This window comes from Berghia stephanieae, chromosome 4 (genome assembly GCF_034508935.2).
Source record: "Berghia stephanieae isolate SIO BIC M18660-M18661 chromosome 4, UCSD_Bste_1.3, whole genome shotgun sequence".
Lineage (NCBI taxonomy): Eukaryota > Metazoa > Mollusca > Gastropoda > Nudibranchia > Aeolidiidae > Berghia > Berghia stephanieae.
Genome location: NC_088363.1, coordinates 27,383,509 through 27,404,478, shown reverse-complemented (window position 1 = coordinate 27,404,478; position 20,970 = coordinate 27,383,509). Strand labels below are relative to the sequence as shown.

General features: G+C 37.9%; 1 long non-coding RNA gene across 1 annotated transcript in view; it reads right to left on the bottom strand.

Moving 5' to 3' along the window:
* Window positions 1-10,134: 10,134 nt before the first annotated feature.
* Window positions 10,135-20,970, bottom strand: part of LOC144971972 (uncharacterized) — a 10,989-nt gene continuing 153 nt past the window's right edge. Inside the window, exons 1-3 of the long non-coding RNA XR_013645213.1 lie at window positions 20,953-20,970; window positions 14,031-14,159; window positions 10,135-10,207 (exon numbers count right to left, since the gene is read on the bottom strand). The exon at window positions 20,953-20,970 is cut by the window's right edge and continues 153 nt beyond it. This is a non-coding gene — a long non-coding RNA (uncharacterized LOC144971972). The remainder of the gene's footprint in view (window positions 10,208-14,030; window positions 14,160-20,952) is intronic.

Below are 20,970 nucleotides of genomic sequence, written 5' to 3'. Positions count from 1 at the left end.
TGGGATTTGTTTAAATAAGATTTATATAATCATGAAATATTCTTATAGCAAGAGTAATATTATTGCTGCTGCTACTACTACTACAACAACTACTACTACAACTACTACTACCACTACCACTACTACTACTACTACTACTACTACTACTACTACTACTACTACTACTACTACTACTACTACTACTACTACTACTACCACTACTACTACTAATACTACTACTACTACTACTACTACTACTACTACTACTACTACTACTACTACTACTACCACTACTTCTACTATTACGACTACTACATCTACAACAACAACAACAACAACAACTACTACTACTACTACCACTACTACTACTACTACTACTACTACTACTACTACTACTACTACTACTACTACTACTACTAGTAGTAGTAGTAGTAGTAGTAATGGATGAAATAGAGGTTGCATATTTCTGTGCTTTACTACGTGGAAAAAAAAGACAAATTGAAAGAGAAAACAATATTGGGTGCATCCTTTAATGACCCAAAGATTGCTCAAGGGTCAATTCCGTAGACTCTATGGTGATCTCCGATCTTATCTTAAAATGACTTTCTTGGAATCACCTCATTTTACCCAGGTGCAAATGAGTACCGGTTCGCTGATGAAAGTAATCTTTGACGGACTAGTATCATTCAAGAGGATAATAGAAAGTCAGCATAGCTCGGTTGTACGGTCTTTGCTTCGTACCCGAAAGGCATCAGTTCGATCACCCGCTGATGCGCTGTGTTGCCTTGAGTAAGTCACCTCGCCTAGCTCAATTTGCGGCGCTGCACTGCGGCTAATGCCTGGGTTATACCTCGCCCTAGCTCAATTTGCGGCGCTGCATTGCGGCTGACGCCTGGGTTATTTCACTCTTCCCTTGGAATAGACCCTCGAGAAAAATTTCCCCTATGGGATGAAAAAGGGAATTTTATTTTTTTTAATTTTAAACTGTTATCTGTCTGCTTAACGCTACAGCAACATGGATAAGTTCCGGATTTATAAGCTTAGGAGGCAAGATGGCCCATGGTTAGCGCGTTGTACTCTGCACTCAGAGGTTCTGTGTTCGATTCCGACCGAAGCCAATTTGTACTTTCTAGAGCAAGAAAATTTACTCCAGTCACTCACTCCATTCACCCCGTGTGGTGTCCGGGGTCCCTCAACTGAGAGGGTCAAGAATAGCCCAACGCCAAGCCAGCGTGTCGTAAAAGGCGACTAATGGTGTGTGATTCCCCCATCTTTGAGTCACCTGGTCCTCCAGGTTGGGGGTTGGCAAAAGGTTAACACTCCTTTCCGTTAAACTCAAACCGTTACAGAAACACAGACAGACAAACTAAATCCTTTTTTTTAGCTTGGGCGACCGAAGAGTTTCTGGAATTACAGAATTTATGCAGGACAACAGACAAAGCCGAAAGGACTCTGCTGACCCGATGACGTCTTCGCCAAACAAGCAGCTTCGAATTGCGTCGTGGAACGTTCGCACCATGTATGAAGCAGGAAAAAGCTCTCAAGTTGTGACTGAGATGAGAAGATACAGGCTGCATATACTTGGAGTAAGCGAAACCCACTGGATACAATCCGGACAGAAACACCTCAAGTCTGGGGAGAAGATTTTATATTCAGGGAGAGGGGACGGGATTCATACACAGGGAGTAGGAATAATTCTAAGCAAATTGCCCAGAAGTCACTGAGAGGATGGGAACAATGCGGAGAAAGGATCATCATGGCGTCCTTTACAACACGGAGTAAGAAGATCAGCATGAACATTGTACAGATCTATGCCCCAACAAATGATGCAACAGATGAGGACAAAGATACATTTTATGGTCTGCTACAACAAGTCATTGACAAGTTGCCAAGGAAAGACATCAACATATTGATGGGAGATGTTAATGCAAAAGTGGGACAGGATAACGTAGGCTATGAAGGTATCATGGGACGACATGGCATGGGAGAAATGAATGATAATGGTGAGAGATTTGCAAATTTCTGTGCATTCAACAGTTTGGTGATTGGAGGATCAGTGTTCCCCCATAAGAGGATCCACAAAGCAACTTGGGTCTCACCAGATGGTGTGACAGAGAATCAGATTGATCATTTTTGTATCTCTCGTAGATTCAGACGTTCATTGGAAGATGTGACAGTACGGAGAGGGGCAGATGTTGGATCAGACCACCACCTGCTATTGGCAAAGCTTAAGCTCCGACTCAGAAAACACGGGGCCAGATCACATACAAGAAGAAAATTCGAGGTGAATGCACTTGATGGGGAAAAGAATGAGAAATTCAAACTACAATTGAGTAATAGATTCCAACCTCTTACTGAGCTCGAGGAGGACATAGATGTAGAGTCACATTGGGCAAAGATCAAGGAAGTCTACATAACAACTTGCCACGAGGTATTGGGGGTAAAGAAATCGGAACATAAAGAATGGATAAGTCCAACCACCTTGGACCTTATTGAAAAGAGGAGGACAAGGAAGGAACAAGTGAATGCAAGCCGAACAAGGGCTTCAAGACTGGATGCACAAGAGCAGTATCGAGCAATAGCTAAGGAAGTCAAAAGATCTGTGAAGAAAGACAAGGAAGCATTCATGAACAGACTTGCAGAGAAAGCAGAAGCAGCAGCGACTGGAGGACACATGAGGATTCTTTATCAAACTACCAAGACACTTGCTGGAAAATATGGGAAACCAGAGGTACCAGTCAAAGACAAAGATGGGAAAACTATTTTTGGAAAAGAGGCTCAATCTGAACGATGGAGGGAACATTTCAACTGCCTTTTGAACAGACCACCACCAGACAACCAGTCAGAAATTTTGCCTGCAAGGAATGAGCTACCAATTAGCTGTGATCCACCATCGATAGCAGAGATTGTGGGTGCCATTAATAATATGAAAAGGGGGAAAGCTGCTGGACCAGACCAGATTCCACCGGAGGCTCTAAAAGTTGATGCGGAAAGAAATGCTGAGGCCCTGCACCCACTATTTGAGAGAATCTGGAATGACGGGATATTCCCAAAGGATTGGAAGGAAGGACATCTTATCAAGCTTCCAGAGAAAGGGGACCTCAGTAATTGTAATAATTATCGAGGCATCACTCTTCTTTCTATCCCAGGAAAGGTTTTCAACCGTATTATTTTAGAGAGAATTAAGAATGCAACAGATGCTAAACTGCAGGACGAACAGGCAGGTTTTCGGAAAAACCGTTCAACCACCGACCAGATTGCCTCTCTGCGAGTCATAGTGGAACAGTCTATAGAATGGAACTCTCCTCTTATTGTCAACTTTCTGGATTACGAGAAGGCTTTCGACAGTATTGACAGAGCAACATTGTGGAAAATTCTGGCACATTATGGACTCCCTGAAAAGATAGTAAACCTCATTAAGAAAATGTATGAAGGATCAAGTTGCTGGGTTGTACATGAAGATCAGCTTACTGACAGCTTTGAAATTAAGATTGGTGTCAAGCAGGGATGCTTGCTCTCACCATTCCTGTTCATCCTTGCCATTGATTGGCTAATGAAGGAAACCTCCAAAGGGAGAAGAAATGGGATACAGTGGACCCCTGGACACAGTTGGATGATCTGGATTTTGCAGATGATCTGGCTCTTTTGTCCCACACCCAGGACCAGATGCAAGCAAAAACCACAATTATAAACAGACTCTCGGAATCAATTGGTCTAAGAATTCACCCTGCAAAGTCAAAGGTCTTGAGGATAGGTACGCGTCAAAGGGAGCAGATCAAAGTAAAAGATCAGGAACTCGAAGATATAGACACTTTCTGCTATCTCGGAAGTATAATTGACAAGGATGGAGGCACGGAAGCAGAGGTGAAAGCACGAATAGGAAAGGCACAGGCTGCATTCACATCTTTGAACAGAGTTTGGAGAACTAAAGATATCTCCCTTCAACTAAAGCTAAGACTTTTCATCTCAAACGTGAAGTCTGTCCTACTGTATGGATGTGAAACTTGGAACGCATCACAGGCATGTATAAGGAGGGTACAGATTTTCGTAAACAGGTGCATGCGTAAGCTACTCAGAATAAAATGGATGGATAGTATAAAAAATGAAGAAGTATGGAAAAGAACACAGCAGAAACCAGTGGGAGAGGATATAGGAAGAAGACGATGGAGGTGGATTGGACACACGCTTAGAAAGAATGACTCAACTATAACAAAGAAAGTATTGGACTGGAACCCTCAGGGCAGAAGATCAAGGGGAAGGCCACGAGGAACATGGAGAAGAATTAAAGAAGCTGATATACAGAGAAGTGGTAAGACCTGGAATGAGATAAAAAAAAAGTTGGCTCAGGATAGAGAAGGATGGAAACTGTTTGTCTGTGGCCTATACCCTGACCCAGGGTGAAAAAGGCAATGATGATGACTCACTCCATTCAGGTGTAAAAGGGTACCTGTCAAGCTGGGATAGTAATCTGCGATAGACTAGCGTCCTGTTGAAAGGTTTTCAAACAAATATGTTAATTGTCCGCTTCACGCTATTGAAACCGGGATAACTCCTGTACAATTGGCTACAAGGCTCTAAAGGAGTTAATTTGTCTTACAATGAGTCCAAGTGGCTCAGAAGGACTTAAAAATATTTTCATTGAAAATTCTCGAAATAAATAATGATAAAGATAATTGATCCCACAAGGTACCGAATAGATGTGCGACCGGTTTTAGACACGTTACTGCTGTGTCACAAAGTTTTTAAATTGCCGAAAATGTTTATGTTGCTATGCCTTCTGTACGTGGTTTCATCACATAGAATTATTTTTTGAATTGTTCTTGCTTTTTTATTTTCAGAATTGAAATAAATAAATAAATATTAACCGTGAAATTGAATGTAAGCTTCAGTTAACTATACGAAAACAGATAAAATGGACGTTTCGGGTTTCCCCTTCATCAACAACACATGATGAATTAAAAACTACAGGCGAATGAGATAATGTGGTAGTGGCGTTGTTAAGATGCATAAACAAAAACATTGATGGGCAGGAAATTGTATGCTACTTTGTGAGGAAGCGCGAATTAAAACAGAGCAATAGAAATTTATAAAAGGTGCGTACTTAATTATGTTAAAAGAGGGGAGTATAGAAGACTGAACTAAAATAAAGTGTGGACTATTGTTGGAAAATAAATACAATGGAATTGGAAATAAATACAAATTGTAAGGGATGTAGGTATTAATATATTAGTGGCATTAACAGCAGCAGAAGCAACAGTAGAAATAGTAGTGGTAGTAGTAGTAGTAGTAGTAGTAGTAGTAGTAGTAGTAGTAGTAGTAGTAGTAGTAGTAGTAGTAGTAGTAGTAGTAGTAGCAGTAGTAATAGGGATGCAGAAAATAAAGACAGGCATTTCAATTTTGACACGGCGCCGCCAAGTCTGGGACTTTTTTGTCCTTGTGCGGAAGTCTGCTATATTTTTCTACTATCACAAACGATATGAACACGGGACTGGGACAGTCCTGTCTAGTGCCGCGCTGAAGACCGGTCTGGACCGCGGTCCGACGGTCTTTTAGCTGTGAACCGAAGACCGGTCCCAGAGGGGAAGACCGGCGGCGGTCCTCACTTCTTATCACCTTTCAACTAGTGCGGGGCGGTCCTTGCAAGGACCACGGTCCTACGGTCTCGCGCCATAGCCTAATATAAAAATGGATGATGAAATATTATACCAAAATTACTGGATAGCATTGATCCATGTTCTAGTGGGATTCAACATGACTATGTCCTTATAGGCTACTTATTATTTATTATTGATGCCCTCCCCCCACGACCCCATCAGATATCGTCCCCTAGCCATTCCACGAAGGAATATAGATAATTCATCAAACAAGATGTCTTATGTCAACAGGAATCATATCACCCAAGTTGTCCAAGTGAGCAAATATGGGGTTAATAATCTTGCTCAAGGAAAAAAAAACGAAAGTGCCTGAAGCGGGGCTCAAACCCGGGACCTTGACCACTCGGTCACTTCGCCCCCCCCCCCCCCCTATAGGCTACTACAAATAGAAAATGTCAACGTGACAAATTTGAGAGCAGGCACTTCTGTAAGAGTGATTTCAATGGTGAACATCATTATCATCTATTAGAGATGTTGATGGTGAGTATCAATCAATGCAAGGTAAAGTAGAAAGAAAAACACATGACAAAAACCACCCCAAACAAATCAGTCTACCTCGCCTTTTCTTTTTTCTTTATCTGGCAGTGTTTCATATACACTTTATCAGCTCTAGACTAAGAAAACCTGACTGTTGTCTTGTCCTGCCTTAAAAGTTTCGCGTAGATATTTACAAGTTCAAAAATCGAACACAAACATCGGATTGGATGCTATCATAAATAAAAAGTAGTCCTTCAGAGCCATCCCGGTTTCTATGGTGCGAAATGGACAATAGCAATTGCTTGCTATCCTTTGGATAGGACGTAAGTCTATCGCAAATTATATTCCACTAGATCTAGCCATTTCTGGGTGAACAAGAAGGGTAGGGGGCAGGGGGGGGGGGCAGAAAAAAAATCGACTGCACCCGGGTTCAATGAAGATCCCTTTGGGTGTGAAGTAGCGACATCTCAAGAGTGTGAAGCGACTGCTCTACCAACTGAGCTATCATAAAATATGAATTATTATAATGTGTATACCAATTAGGCAACTTGGCGATGATTTGTATTTCTTTTACTGCAATTATAGACCGCAACAATTTGAGTTATTGGTCTCGAAAACAAGTATAGACTAAGCCTACCAAGATCTCGAGAGAGATAACGCACAAAGCACTGTTACGTGGAATTCTATCTTTAAAGATTACGCGAAACATCTCACTGCTAACTTAACTGATTACATGCAAAAACAAAAAAATTGTTGTATCATATTTTACATTCTTGAAGTAGTTTATAACATATGTGACCCATCGCCTCAAAACGGTTTTATGAGGGGTGTGGTAGGTAGTAGAACCTGCGACACGAAGGGATTTTGAACTTTTTAATTAATCATAAATGAATGTTAAATTTTAATTACTTTTCATTTTCAGAAATTGCAGTAATTCTTCTGAATAAAACATGAAAACTTTAAACAAATATCATTATATATATATATATATATATATATATATATATATATATATATATATATATATATTAGAGAGAGATATATAGAAAGAGAGAGAGAGAGAGAGAGAGAGAGAGAGAGAGAGAGAGAGAGAGAGAGAGAGAAGCAAAGATGCTGTTGTTCAATGAACGTGATGATAAGTCGAACAATTCCAAATAGATATATGATTCTAGAGTGTTTAATTTTAAAATTTGAACTCAAAATGATTTTGGAGCATTAGCGTTATAAAAAATCCAATTTGCCAAATATATAATAATCTATATATTCAATTTCTGGTCATCTCTAACTCAACCCGACACAATTTTTAAAAAGACTAAAAAACAAAACTAAGCACACAAAAAAAAAAAACCCAAAAAAACAAAAACAAACTTGAGCTTTTATATATCTAGTGCAATATCCACTAAACGTGATCAAAGCGGAGTTTATACCTGTTTCTATAGCGCGAAACGGACAATAGCAATTGCTTGCTACTCTTTGGATAGGACGCTGGTCTATCGCAAAGTACTTCCGCCAGATCTAACAGACCCAATAATACCGTTTCGAGGCGGTAGGGCATATAAATTTTGTAAAAATAACATATTATTATCTCCACTGGTTTCGCCTTCAAAAGTATCGACATACGAGTCAACACCATCATGGTACGGAGAGAATACCATAGATTATAAAGAGAGCAATGAGAGGTCCTCGTGATGATATTATGATAATTCGAGCAGTCCTTATCAAAAACCCTTAAAAATTAGTCCGCCCTGTAAGCCATGTGACAGGAATTCATTGTTGATCCCAGTTTCATTTGAATCCAGTCAAATTTAAAGACAATCTCATAGTTTAACAACAATCGTGTAAATATTCGGAGATAAGCACCTCTCAAGCTGGTAACCTTGACGGCGATAAATAAAAATCTGTAATAATATCTGGACGGACTGAGGGGTCAAATTTTTAAAAAATGCATAAAGCAACCGACTCCATTTTGAATCAAAACCGGCTTCTATGAATCATCATCATCATCTTCATCATCATCATCATCATCATCATCATCATCATCATCATCATCATCATCATCATCATCACTACCAACATCATCATCACTACCATCATCATCATTATCATCATCATCATCATCATCATCATCATCATCATCATCATCATCATCATCATCATCGCCATGAACATTAATAACCTGCATAAACAATAAATCACATTGAACAGTCAACCACAATTATAAAAACGTTGATAATAAGCATACACAGGTCTTTATTATGTCCATTTTTTCGAATTTGCCTTGCGTTTAAAACTGATTCATTTATTATACTAGTAGTTTCAAATTTTTCAAATTGTCTGATGGGCGCATTTTCTTTTTACCAACACTATAATAACATTCGTCACTGACTGTATTAGGCACTCATTCACACCTTGGTCAAATTACATAAATTATGTAAAGTGTAAAGTATCCAAAGAAACAGTGAGTCACTTTATAGCCTTGGTCATTGTTCATCTAAATCTCATATTCGGCCAATAACCACCCTCAACATTGCTTAACTTTGTTATAAGACAGAAAAGCTGTAGCTTGCGTGAAGTTGTTTATTGATGCCATGCATTTAGGTAAAATACTCACAACATTCTCCAACCTGATATAACGGATCTACACACAAAACTGTCTGTAACCTTAACTGTGTATAGTCCGATTGACATAATTTAGTGAGAACTAATCATTAAAATGGTATAAAAACAATAACAAATAACCGAGTGACGTCAATTTCGTTCTTTCTATTTGAGGGGGGGGAGGGGGGGGGGGGGGTCAAGTACTTTGTACCGTATGTTATTGACAGCGCCATGCAGTTATTTCCATAGCCAGTGCATAATATTTCATTCAAGACTATTATGAGCATGAATATTTACAACTTTTTATCTCTGAATGTTTACAAATTTTTATCTCTTTGTTAACCAAACAAACCAATAAATACTTAGCGATAACGCCCAATACATTAAAATCATGTACCACGGCGGATGTTACAAGTTTACAGAGTTAACCAAGTTGCTTTACATCATTCAACGTTCATTGGTTCCGTCGTTTATGCAGCTTGAAATCAGTTATTACGCTCAATGGAGAGAGGACAAACTTTCTTTGATGACTCCGACATGCCAGCTTAGGGCGACAAGGCCGCGTGAAATAGAAAGAGAAATGACATTAACTAGTTTACTGCCGAACTCTGGAAAAACATGGATTTAAAAATTTGGCTAGAAAACTCGTCCTTCAAAATTTAATATATATCGACTTAAATAACCCTCACCTTGACATAAACCGTCAAACCTAGGACTCTGCGAAGTCCCAGGTTCGAGAGTTTTTTTGTTTGTTTTTTTTTTTGCCAAGATGAGAGGCATTTAAATCGATTGGTATTTAAGGACGAGTTTTCTGGCCAAATTTTTAAATACATATTTTCCAGAGTACGGCAGTTAACTGGTTAATTATGTAGACAAAATCCTAAGCTAGACACAGCAGAACTCTCCGTCCGTGCTACCCCGCACTGAATGGCCCCGTATAGGTCACCCTAGTACAAAGTGCTTGAGGGATTCCGAGATCGTATTTGCCAACTTTTCTGATAATAACAAATAACATTATTCTATTCTAATTCCTCTTCTGTTCACTTCGACCACCCGCTTCCATAATGCATTCATTCTCTCTCGCGCGTGTTCAGTTACTATTGATAGCTTCTTATTCTCTATCATGTGCATGCATCGTTGTTGTTGTTGTTGTTATCTTTACGCAGCAGCAGCAAGCGGGACTACAAGAATCTATAGAAGTCGGTGAACGCGTGTGAGGGCGGCATGTATGCACGCAGTGAATGCACGCTAAAATAATATCAACTAATTTTGGGCAACAATGCTGAATCACAGACAAACAATAAATGCCTAAGACACACACACAAAAAAACAACATTATTTCGTTTCATTTCTGTTTATTTGGGCCTGGGTTTCTGTTTTATTTTCATTTGGGGGAGGGAGGGGGGCGGGGCGGGGTCTTAATTTCTTTTTTTTTTTTTTTTTTTTTTAAATGAAGTCAAAGCAGATGAATCAAGTTACGTTGACAGCAGTTTTGTACCCTGAAAATGATGATAATAACAAAATAATGACGAGTTGAGATGGAATTTTACGCATTCTTGAATGCTGAATGCTCAGGAAATGGCGATAAATGAATGAATCAACAAATAAATGGATGGATGAATACGAACGAATGGATGAATGAATGAATGAATGAATACAGTTTTGCCACCCCCCCCTCCCCTCCCCTCTTTCCACCTCACCACTCTTCTCTGTCACCATGATCTTTGGGTAGGTGAGCTTATGACGATTCTGGTAAAACATTACCCATTTATGGAATAAAATGCTGCGAGTCCAGAACCGCAAAATTTTATTTATTTACTTTTCCCCTATGAACGTACTTTTTTATTGTTTGTTTTATTTTGTCTTGTTTTTTTTTTTATTTGTTTGTTTCTTGTTTTGTTTTTTTGTTGTTGTTTATTTGTTGTTTTTTAAAAAATATTCTTTGTTTTTCCTGTTTTTTTTTTGTTTGTTTATTTGTTTGTGTTTGTGTGTGTGTGTGTGTGTGTGTGTGTGTGTTTTAGTGTATTTTTTTTTTCTTGTCGTAGCTCAAGGGTATATGGTCTTTGCTTGGCACCCGAAAGATATCAAATTCGAATCTCCGCCGCATTCAGTGGCCTTGGGACGACAAGTCACCTCGTACTAACTCACTTTGCGGCACTGCACTGCGGCTTATGCGTGGAGTGAGGTAAGGTGTGTTAAGTACTACGGACAACAAATGACACGGTTTCAGGGCAGAAATTTTGCGATCAATGCCATCCCTCCGGTCACCGACCACACCCAACATCGCTTGATCTCTTGATATCAGAAGATAAACTTGCATCACTTAGCGGCGGTCACAATATTACCACATAAAAATGTGTGTAATCATGATCGTTCGAAGATGACGTCACTCATGTCTTTGTTATTGTTTTTTGCCATCCGCGTTTATGAGTACTTCTCACTAAACTGTATTAACCAGACTATAAACCTTCAAGGTTACACACAGTTTGTGTGTTGGTCCGTTTTACTTCCAGATGGCAATGTTGTGAACTTCTTAGCCAAGTGCATACTATCTATAGTCTGGTTAATACAGTTTAGTGAGTATTACTCATAAACGCGGATGGCAAAAAACAATAACAAAGACCCGAGTGACGTCAACTTCATTCTATCTATAGATAGTATGCAGATGACGTCACTCAGGCCTTTGTTATTGTTTTTGCCATCCGCGTTTGTGAGTTGTTCTCACTAAACTGTATTAACCAGACTATAAAAGTTCATGGTTACACAGAGTTTGTGTGTTGGTCCGTTATACTTCCGGATGGCAATGTTGTGAACTCCTTGGCCAAGCGCATTCTATCTATAGCTTGACACACTAGAACCCTCAAGGACTTATAGTTTGATGTCATTTTTTTTGTTTTGTGCAGCGCCTAGTGAGTTGTCCTAAGTAGAGCTCAAAGAAACAAGGGATTCCATTGGATGTACTATTTGAACACAACTTACAATTTGTTTTCTTTTGTGGCCAAAGACTTATCTTTTGACGTCATTTTTTGGTCAGTGTCAGGCTTTATGTTTACGATGGCTACGGTTATTCACGTCATGTTTGAAACAAGACGCTTCAACAGTCGTAACGTCACTTCCCTCGTAATGACGCATGGTAACTTAGTAACTGGCTCTAAACTATCGGAACAATGCGACGCCCTTATGAAATATTTCTCCGACGAGCATAAAAGCGTACCCAGAGGAAAAAAAACCCCATAAATCTGATCATGTTTTGACTTTTACACATTCTGATCACAAGACATATGAAAAGTTCTCGCCAGCATGAAGAATGAAAAGTACCAATTTTCTTTGTTTAGAACCACGGTGGCCGCCGTTGCTGGGCGACGTGACATCAGACTAGTGAATCCAATTTGAAGAAGTAAAAATTCGGTCACATTCATTTCGTTTGTTTCGTTTACTTTGTTCAGTTTTTTTTTCAAGAGTATTTTTAATCCCGCGTCAAGTTTCAGTCTGTATAGGAGGACCACTTAGAACATAATGTGGATACATTATATCCTTGTATCTTATAATATTATCGACGTGTCGGCAGCCATGCGTCTAGGAAGGTCACGCTGGCCATGGAGGGTGTCGGGTATCCTGTTGATAGATCGAAGTTGACGTCACTCGTGTCTTTGTTATTGTTTTTTGCCATCCACGTTTATGAGTAATGCTCACTGAACTGTATCAACCTGACTATAAACGTTCATGGGTACACACAGTTTTGTGTGTTGATCCGTTATACTTCCGGATGGCAATGTTATGAGCTTCTTAGCCAAGCGCATACTATCTATTGATAGATCGAAGTTGACGTCACTCATGTCTTTGTTATTGTTTTTATGCCATCCACGTTTATGAGTAATTCTCACTAAACTGTATTAACCAGACTATAAACGTTTAAGGTTACGCATAGTTTTGTGCGTTGGTCCGTTATACTTCCGGATGGCAATGTTGTGAGCTTCTTTGCCAAGCGCATAGTCTATTGAATGAAAGCCTTGCCTTTTAAGGAACTTTACTTACTATGGATGGCTATGGATGATGTATGGTTGGCTAAGAAACTCATATTACCATCCTGAAGTATAACGGACCATCACACAAAACTCTTTGTAACCATAAACTTTTATAGTCTTGATAAGACAGTTAAGTGAGAATTACTCATAAACGTGGATGGCAAAAAGCAATAACACAGACCTGAGTGACGTCAACTTCGTTCTCTCTATAGACTGTTTAACCAGTAACTGCCGTAATCTGGAAAAACTCGTAATGATGCGCACTTTGAGTTCTGCTCAAATTGTTGCAAAAGATCGTTTTGGAGTCCATTTTACACCACCGACACAAAAATAATCTAACCCTTTTTGGCTTTTATAAACTGAATCTTGAATGTCACGTGTTATTGTATGTCTGTTCGTTTTCATTTCATATGGTTTGTTGTTGTTGTTCTCTTTTTGAAAATTCTTATTTGGTTGTTAGTTGGTTTATTTTTTCAATTTAAGTTAGTTTTGTTTATTTTGTCGTGTTTTTTTTTTCTTTTTCTTTTTGTTTTTGTTTTGTTTTTGTTTGTGCATTTATTTATTTTTTGTTGTTTCTTTTTTAGCCGTTTTTATTTTGTTTAGTTTTCCGCATTTTTGTTTTGTTTCATTTTGTTTTTATTGGTTTGTTTTGTTTGCTTGTTTGTTTTTTGTTTTTTTTAATGTTTTTTTTGGTGTTTGTGTGTGTGTGTGTGTGTGTGTGTATGTGTGTGTGTTTGTTTGTTTGTTTGTATGTTGCTTTTTTAAAATTGTTTGTTGTTTTACATACTGACTTTACCGTGCGAGACACGGATGGCTTTGAGAGTCCACTCGTTTACAATGTGTGGGTTTTTCCCACTTCAAGTCCGTTACTCTTTACACGCGGTGATCACCTTTACTCTATCTCTAACCTAATCATATCTTACCAAGAGGAGGAGGGCCATACCGTAATACCCGCGGTGCAACTCGGGCTTCACCTAGCAAATTACTATAAAGATAAATTATTTATTTATTTATTTATGTATGTATATATATAATATATATAAAGTCACTCACATATTTAGTTGCCGATACAAGTGTTTCGATGCCTTCCATATCGTCAGTCGACAAAATTGAGCATATTTTTTTAATTGTTTATTCTCATAGTGCTGTACTTGTTATACCGTGAGAGAAAAGGATAGAACTTAAGGTCACTCATTAACATCGCGTGGGTTTTCCCCACTTGAACTCATCACAATCTACTGCAATTCATTAATTTGTACATATTATTAATAATTGCCAAACCTGCGATTACTCGTACATGGTCATTGTAGAACAATGGGTACCCATTGTTATTGAGGATGAAAATAAACGATCATGTGAAGTGGAATACTCTTGGAAGTAGAACCTCTTGAACTAGTTAGCTGCTCTACTCTGGGAAAGACTGGTACTTTAAAAAAGAAGGAAATGACGAGAAAACGTGTCATTAAAAAATCGATCAATTTCACTGGCCCACATCTTAGCAATAACTCTCAAACCTGGGACTTCTCGCGAAGTCCCAGGTTTGAGAGTTATTGCTAAGATGAGGTTCATTTATACCTATTAATATTTGAAGGATGAGTTTTCTGGCCAAATTTCAAAATACGTGTTTTACCGGAGTACGGTCGTTAATTGGTTAATGTTTTGTGTGAGCAACAATCGTGTACTCATCATGACGTCAGGTTGATATGCTGATGGCGCATATTATTACTATATGTATTTCATTTTCAGTCAAGTATCTATGAAGTCCTTGTCAACTAACTGTGTAGGAATTGTGTCAAGAGGTAGAATGCGTCGTAAAAAGTACTAGCCGTCACTTGCAGTAATAGTGGTAGTAGTAGTAGTAGTAGTAGTAGTAGTAGTAGTAGTAGTAGTAGTAGTAGTAGTAGTAGTAGTAGTAGTAGCAGTAGTAGTAGTAGTAGTAGTAGTAGTAGTAGTAGTAGTAGTAGTAGTGGTGGTAGTAGTAGTAGTAGTAGTAGTAGTAGTAGTAGTAGTAGTAGTAGTAGTAGAAGAAGTAGTAGTAGTAGTAGTAGTAGTAGTTTTAGAGGTAATAGTGGTGGTGGTAGTAGTAGTAGTAGTAGTAGTAGTAGTAGTAGTAGTAGTAGTAGTAGTAGTAGTAGTAGTAGTTGTGGTAGTAGTGTTCGTGGTAGTAGCGGTAGTGGTAACAGAAATAAAATATATCAATAAACAAACACACATACACATATACACATATTCACACAACACACACACTCAATGTACACGTGCATAAAAAAAAAGATTTTGTTATATATTTATTGATTCCATTACGATTGTACGAGCAACAGAAAGAGCAGAAGTACAAACTGAATCTCTGTCTGTGAATGTGGAAAACAAATTCTCAAGTCGACACGATTAACACACGATTAACAATGCCTGGTAAATGTTGCATCGACAGACACGTGACAAATAGCACGTAAACTAACTTGGTTTAAGAAGGGCATCTCATCGGTAGTATATAGATAGAACGAAGATGACGTCAAACAGGCCTTTGTTATTGTTTTTGCCATCCGCGTTTGTGAGTTGTTCTCACTAAACTGTATTAACCAGACTATAAAAGTTCATGGTTACACAGAGTTTGTGTGTTGGTCCGTTATACTTCCGGATGGCAATGTTGTGAACTCCTTGGCCAAGCGCATTCTATCTATAGCTAGTATGCGCTTGGCGAAGAAGCTCATAACATTGCCATCCGGAAGTATAACGGACCAACACACAAAAGTGTGTGTGTCCATGAACGTTTATAGTCGGGTTAATACAGTTCAGTGAGCATTACTCATAAACGCGGATGGCAAAAAACAAAAACAAAGACCTGAGTGAAGTCATCATCGAACTATCTATAGATAGTTTGAAGATGACGTCACTCATGTCTTTGTTATTGGTTGTTTTTTTTTTTTTTTTTTGCCACACGCGTTTATGATTAATGCTGACTGAACTGTATTAACCCGACTATAAACGTTCATGGACACACACAGTTTTGTGTGTTAGTCCGTTTTACTTCCGGATGGCAATGTTATGAACTTCTTAGCCAAGCGCATACTATCTATAGCAAAAAAAATGTCAAGAGCCGGATTTTACGTACGTTCCCTGGTTAAAGATAAAATAATTTAAAAAAAAAAGAGTGATTTTTTAAATCATTAACAAGAACATATTTGTGTGATTGGAGCCGGATCTTGTCCTCATTGAAAGGAAATACGGTAGAGTTCCTGTCTAGAATACCAGGCACACAAAAATTATTATATTGATATAGAGAGTTGTGTCTGTAATGACGGTGGAAGTGATGATGATGATGATGATGATGATGATGATGATGATTATGATGATGATGATGATGATGATGATGATATTATTATTATTATTATTATTATTATTATTATTATTATTATATATTATTATTATTATTATTATTATTATTAATCATTAAGTAACAATATATAATAATAATAATAATAATAATATAATAATAATAATAATAATAATAATAATAAATAATAATAAAATAATAATAATAATAATAATATAATAATAATAATAATAATAATAATAATAATAATAATAATAATAATAATAATAATAATAATAATGGATTTCATGTATTGAATAGAGTAAGGATTAGTAGCACCATCGATATAGAGTGTCTTATTGATCGACAAAGACACTCAAACCTGGGTCTTAAACGAAGCCATACCACCATTTCAAAAAATTCCAATAATTTTTTTTTACAAGCCGAGGGCCAATTTTAATCATTAATTTACCCTCACAAAGATTATATTTTATTTAGCACTTCAAAATCCTTCAGATTATGAAGTCTGGCATCAACCTTCATTTTCAATAAGTTTTAAAGACTAAGAGATGCTCATGAAGTTCTGAAATTGAAGCCAAAATTTCGTAACTCTATTGATTTTTCGTAACAGTAGACATGTCTGGTAAATATAAATGTCGCCTTTGGAGGGAGTAAGTTTTATTCCATACCCTTCAAAAAAATAGTTTTCTTTATCTGATCATTTTGATTTAATATACTTCACTGAGATCATCCCGATATAATACCTAACAGACGCGGTGGCTCACATTATTACTTCGATTATCATGAAAGGATTGGTCAAAGAGATGACAGAGGCTGGACCGGAAGTTGTGTCCACCCTTAACTTTTTACCTCCTCCTACTCTTCTTCCATCCCATCTTCCCAAACTTCTTCTTCTTCTTCTTCTTCTTCTTCTTCTTCTTCTTCTTCTTCTTCTTCTTCTTCTTCTTCTTCTTCTTCTTCTTCTTCTTCTTCTTCTTCTTCTTCTTCGTCGTCGTCGTCCTCCTCCTCCTCCTCCCCTCTTCTTCCTCCTCCTCCAATCTTCTCTCCCTCCTCATTCTTATGCAAAAGAACGAAAAAAATAGAAAATTAAAGATTATGAAGTCAGGCAGAAGAATGGTTAAATATAGATTAGGAGATACGGTGGTTGTGGTGGGTGAGAAGGAAGAGGAGGAGTAGGAGGAGTAGAAAGATGAGAAGAAGGAGGAGGAGGAGGAGGAGTAGGAGGAGGAAAGAAGAAGAAGAAAAAGAAGAAGAAGAAGAAGACAGATGATGACATAGCGAGAGAGGGATATATATATATATATATATATATATATTATATATATATATATATATATAGAGAGAGAGAGAGAGAGAGAGAGAGAGAGAGAGAGAGAGAGAAAGAGAGAGAGAGAGTAGCAGCAATGGAAGATATCTAGAATCGTATAAGTATACAAACAATAAATAATTAGCCCATGGGTAGATAGGGATTTTGATGGAAATGAGAGAAACGAAGCAATCTAATTATACCATAATGATGTACAGAAAAAAAAAGGTTTAAGGATGGAGGTCAATATTGACATTACTGGGACGTCCCATCTCCCATCATCGTGCATGTCCAACTATCTCTCTAAAGTCACGATATTTCCGGTTATGCGTTATGGCCAATGTCATGATTTACAAACCAGGTGCACGTAAATTGATTCATCGTATCCACCTTGTTTTGAGTTTATCAAAATAGTTCGGTTTCATGACAATCAACTGGGAAGACAAGGGCGATGTAAAAAAAACGGGTTCCTATTTCTTTTGGAGTGCAAAACTACTCTTCCGGTGGACTGAATACATACATTTTGTAAATGATCTTCAGGCTGGCTTCAGAGTAATGGCATTTTATTTCCTAGTCTAAACACAATATTATGCTGGTCGTCAATAAAGGCCATCGATTCTCGCTCTTTTCGTCCCGTAATTCCTAGAATCTGCCTATTCATCCTGCTACTAATATAGCGTTGCCGCCTTATGATTCAAAATGTAACCTATTTTTTTAAACGTGTCCACCGAAGGACTGGTTACATACACACTTTCACTGATTTAGGAACCAGAAAAAATAGAAGGTTTGATGTCACGTCTTTTCTTCCCTACTATGGAAATATCTAAGCTATCTAAATTACAGAGATAGCCGAAATAGTATGTCCTCTAAAACGTCCAAAAATTGCCCAACAAGCGAATGGAATAAAGCATTTTAAAGAATTTGGTGCTAAATGTTTAAAATTGTAAAACAGAGGCGCCATTTGAGGAAATAGAGAAAGAGGCCCACAGCGCAAAGTAAATTAATGTTTTATATTGTGGTATGTTTTACACTTAAAGTAGACCGGTGTAACAATCAACTATCTGGATGTAAACTTTGCTATTGGGTGTATTCTACTATGTCAAAAAACTAATAAATATAGATGGAACGAAATTAACATCACTCAGCTCTTTGTTATTGTTTTCATTTTAATTATTAGTTTTCATTAAATTCTGTTGAACGGACTATAAAAATTTAATGTTATATATAGATAGTATGCGCTTGACTTAGAAGCTCAAAATATTGCCATCCGGAAATATAACGGACCAATATACAAACTATGTGTAACCGTGAACGTTCATAGTCTGGTTAGTACTGTTTAGTGAGAATTACTCATAAACGCGGATGGCAAAAAACAATAACAAAGACCAGAGTGACGTCATCTGCGGTCTATCTATAGTTTGATGTGTTGGTAAGTTATATCCGACGGGTGAATTTTGTGAGTATTTTACAGAAACGCAGAGCATCAATACTAATCACGGTAGCTGCTAACAAAAATTGGTCAGCTCCGTGACAAGGCGTTTATTTCAATCGAGAGCAAAGGTAAGTAAACCAATGTCAAAATCACCTGCTTGGATGTTAACTGCAAATATATATTTTACTGGGTGTGTCTGTTCTAACAAATCAAACAAAAATAAATCACCATGGCAAAATGAATAATATGTAACCCGCTGCCTCGATATGGTATCATGTCGGGATGAAATCAATGACAAAAAGTGAATGGGAGCGATCTATATTCGTGTTTTCGTCCAACCGATTCATCGGTCACATGATTAGTTGCTGTACAACGATTGGACATGTCTCAATAAATGTAAACATGTTGCTGTGTTTATGAAAGTTGTAAACATACCCAAGTGTCAAGCTGAACAAACTGACCAATCGTGATGTTCGATATTTCAAAAGCTGTGAACACTTTTCACTATGTAGGTCACTTTAAGCACATTTTGTAATGCGACTTCGAGCACATGGAAAGGTAATTATAGATCATCCCCATTATAATCTAAAATGGCAAGATATTATATTATGACATTGTATTTTTTTTTTAGGCTTTAAGAACTTATATCCTTTCGTGTGCGGCTATGTGATGGTCGAGTAGTATGATACTCGCCATCGGTTAGAGAACTTCCCAGGTCTGCGTCCCACTGTGCTGAGCGGCGCATAGTTGAGTCCTTGGAAAAGGCTCTTTACTCATATTCTTTCACCATAATCAGGATCAGGTGTAAAATGAGTACCTGGTTGTTAACAGTGTTGTAGTCTTTGTCCAAAAAAAAAATAAAATTGGATAATCGCCTAACAGGCGTCATGTCTCGTCCTACATGTTAAGTGTTGCTGTTGTCTAGGACCCCTTGTAAAGCGCTTTGAGTACATTTTGTAGTAGTAGTAGTAGAAGTAGTAGTAGTAGTAGCAGTAGTAGTAGTAGTAGTAGTAGCAGTAGCAGTAGTAGTAGTAGTAGTAGTAGTAGTAGTAGTAGTAGTAGTAGTAGTAGTAGTAGTAGTAGTTTTCGTCGTCGTAGTAGTATTGCTCTGTATATAAGCTCATTTTTTTTCTCAATAAGACAGATAAACTGAACCTAAGTCTCATAATTCAGGCTATAAAAGCAATCTTCCGTACCAAAATCACGGCGATATATTACCGCAATGAAGCGCTGTTGGGTCACATATGACTTACAATATGATAAAAAGAAAGCTTCATCAGCAGCAATCATGGGTTCTGCCTGCAAAAATTGGTCAGTTACGTGACAGGGCGGTGCTTTCTATAGAGATCAAAGGAATAACAAAATGCATGCTTGATTAGCTATGCGTGTCGAAACAATGAACTTGCTTTTGTTTCTTCTTAATCCAGTGGTCACAGGAGAAAATCAGAAATGCCACAGCGACTCATGTGCAATGACTCTGTCAGGTCATCTGGAAAAGGGGGGGGGGGGGGGGGGGGGAATGTTGATTGAATTCCTTCATGTCTTCTTCATCAAAAAAGAACAGTGGGAATATTGAAGGACTTTTTATAATGTTGGGAATCACGAAATTGAGTCCTTGGGAAAGGCTCTTTGCTCAAAATGATCAGCCTACACAGGGGTAAATGGGTGCCTGGTTGCTAATAACTTTGTAATTGCGCCTCATAGGACCGTGTCATGTACGACATTGTTAAGTGATGCTGTTGACTTGAGACTCATTGTAAAGCGCTTTAAGAACATTAACTGGATTGTTTAAAATTGTTCAACTGCTGTTACTATCCGTCTCAAAAGAATAGAGAAAAAGAATAAAAAGAAGAAGGAAAAATTAGTAATAGTAGTAGTAGTAGTAGTAGCAGCAGCAGCAGCAGCAGTAGTAGTAGTAGTAGTAGTAGTAGTAGTAGTAGTAGTAGTAGTAGTAGTAGTAGTAGTAGCAGCAGCAGTAGTAGTAGTAGTAGTAGTAGTAGTAGTAGTAGTAGTAGTAGTAGTAGTAGTAGTATAGTACACACACATATCACACATGAGCTTTTATATAGCACAATATCCACTAAACGTGCTCAAAGCGCTTGACAAGTGAGAGAGAGCGATGTATTTATTATTAATAGGCCTACTACCTGTTTTTTTTTCTCGAC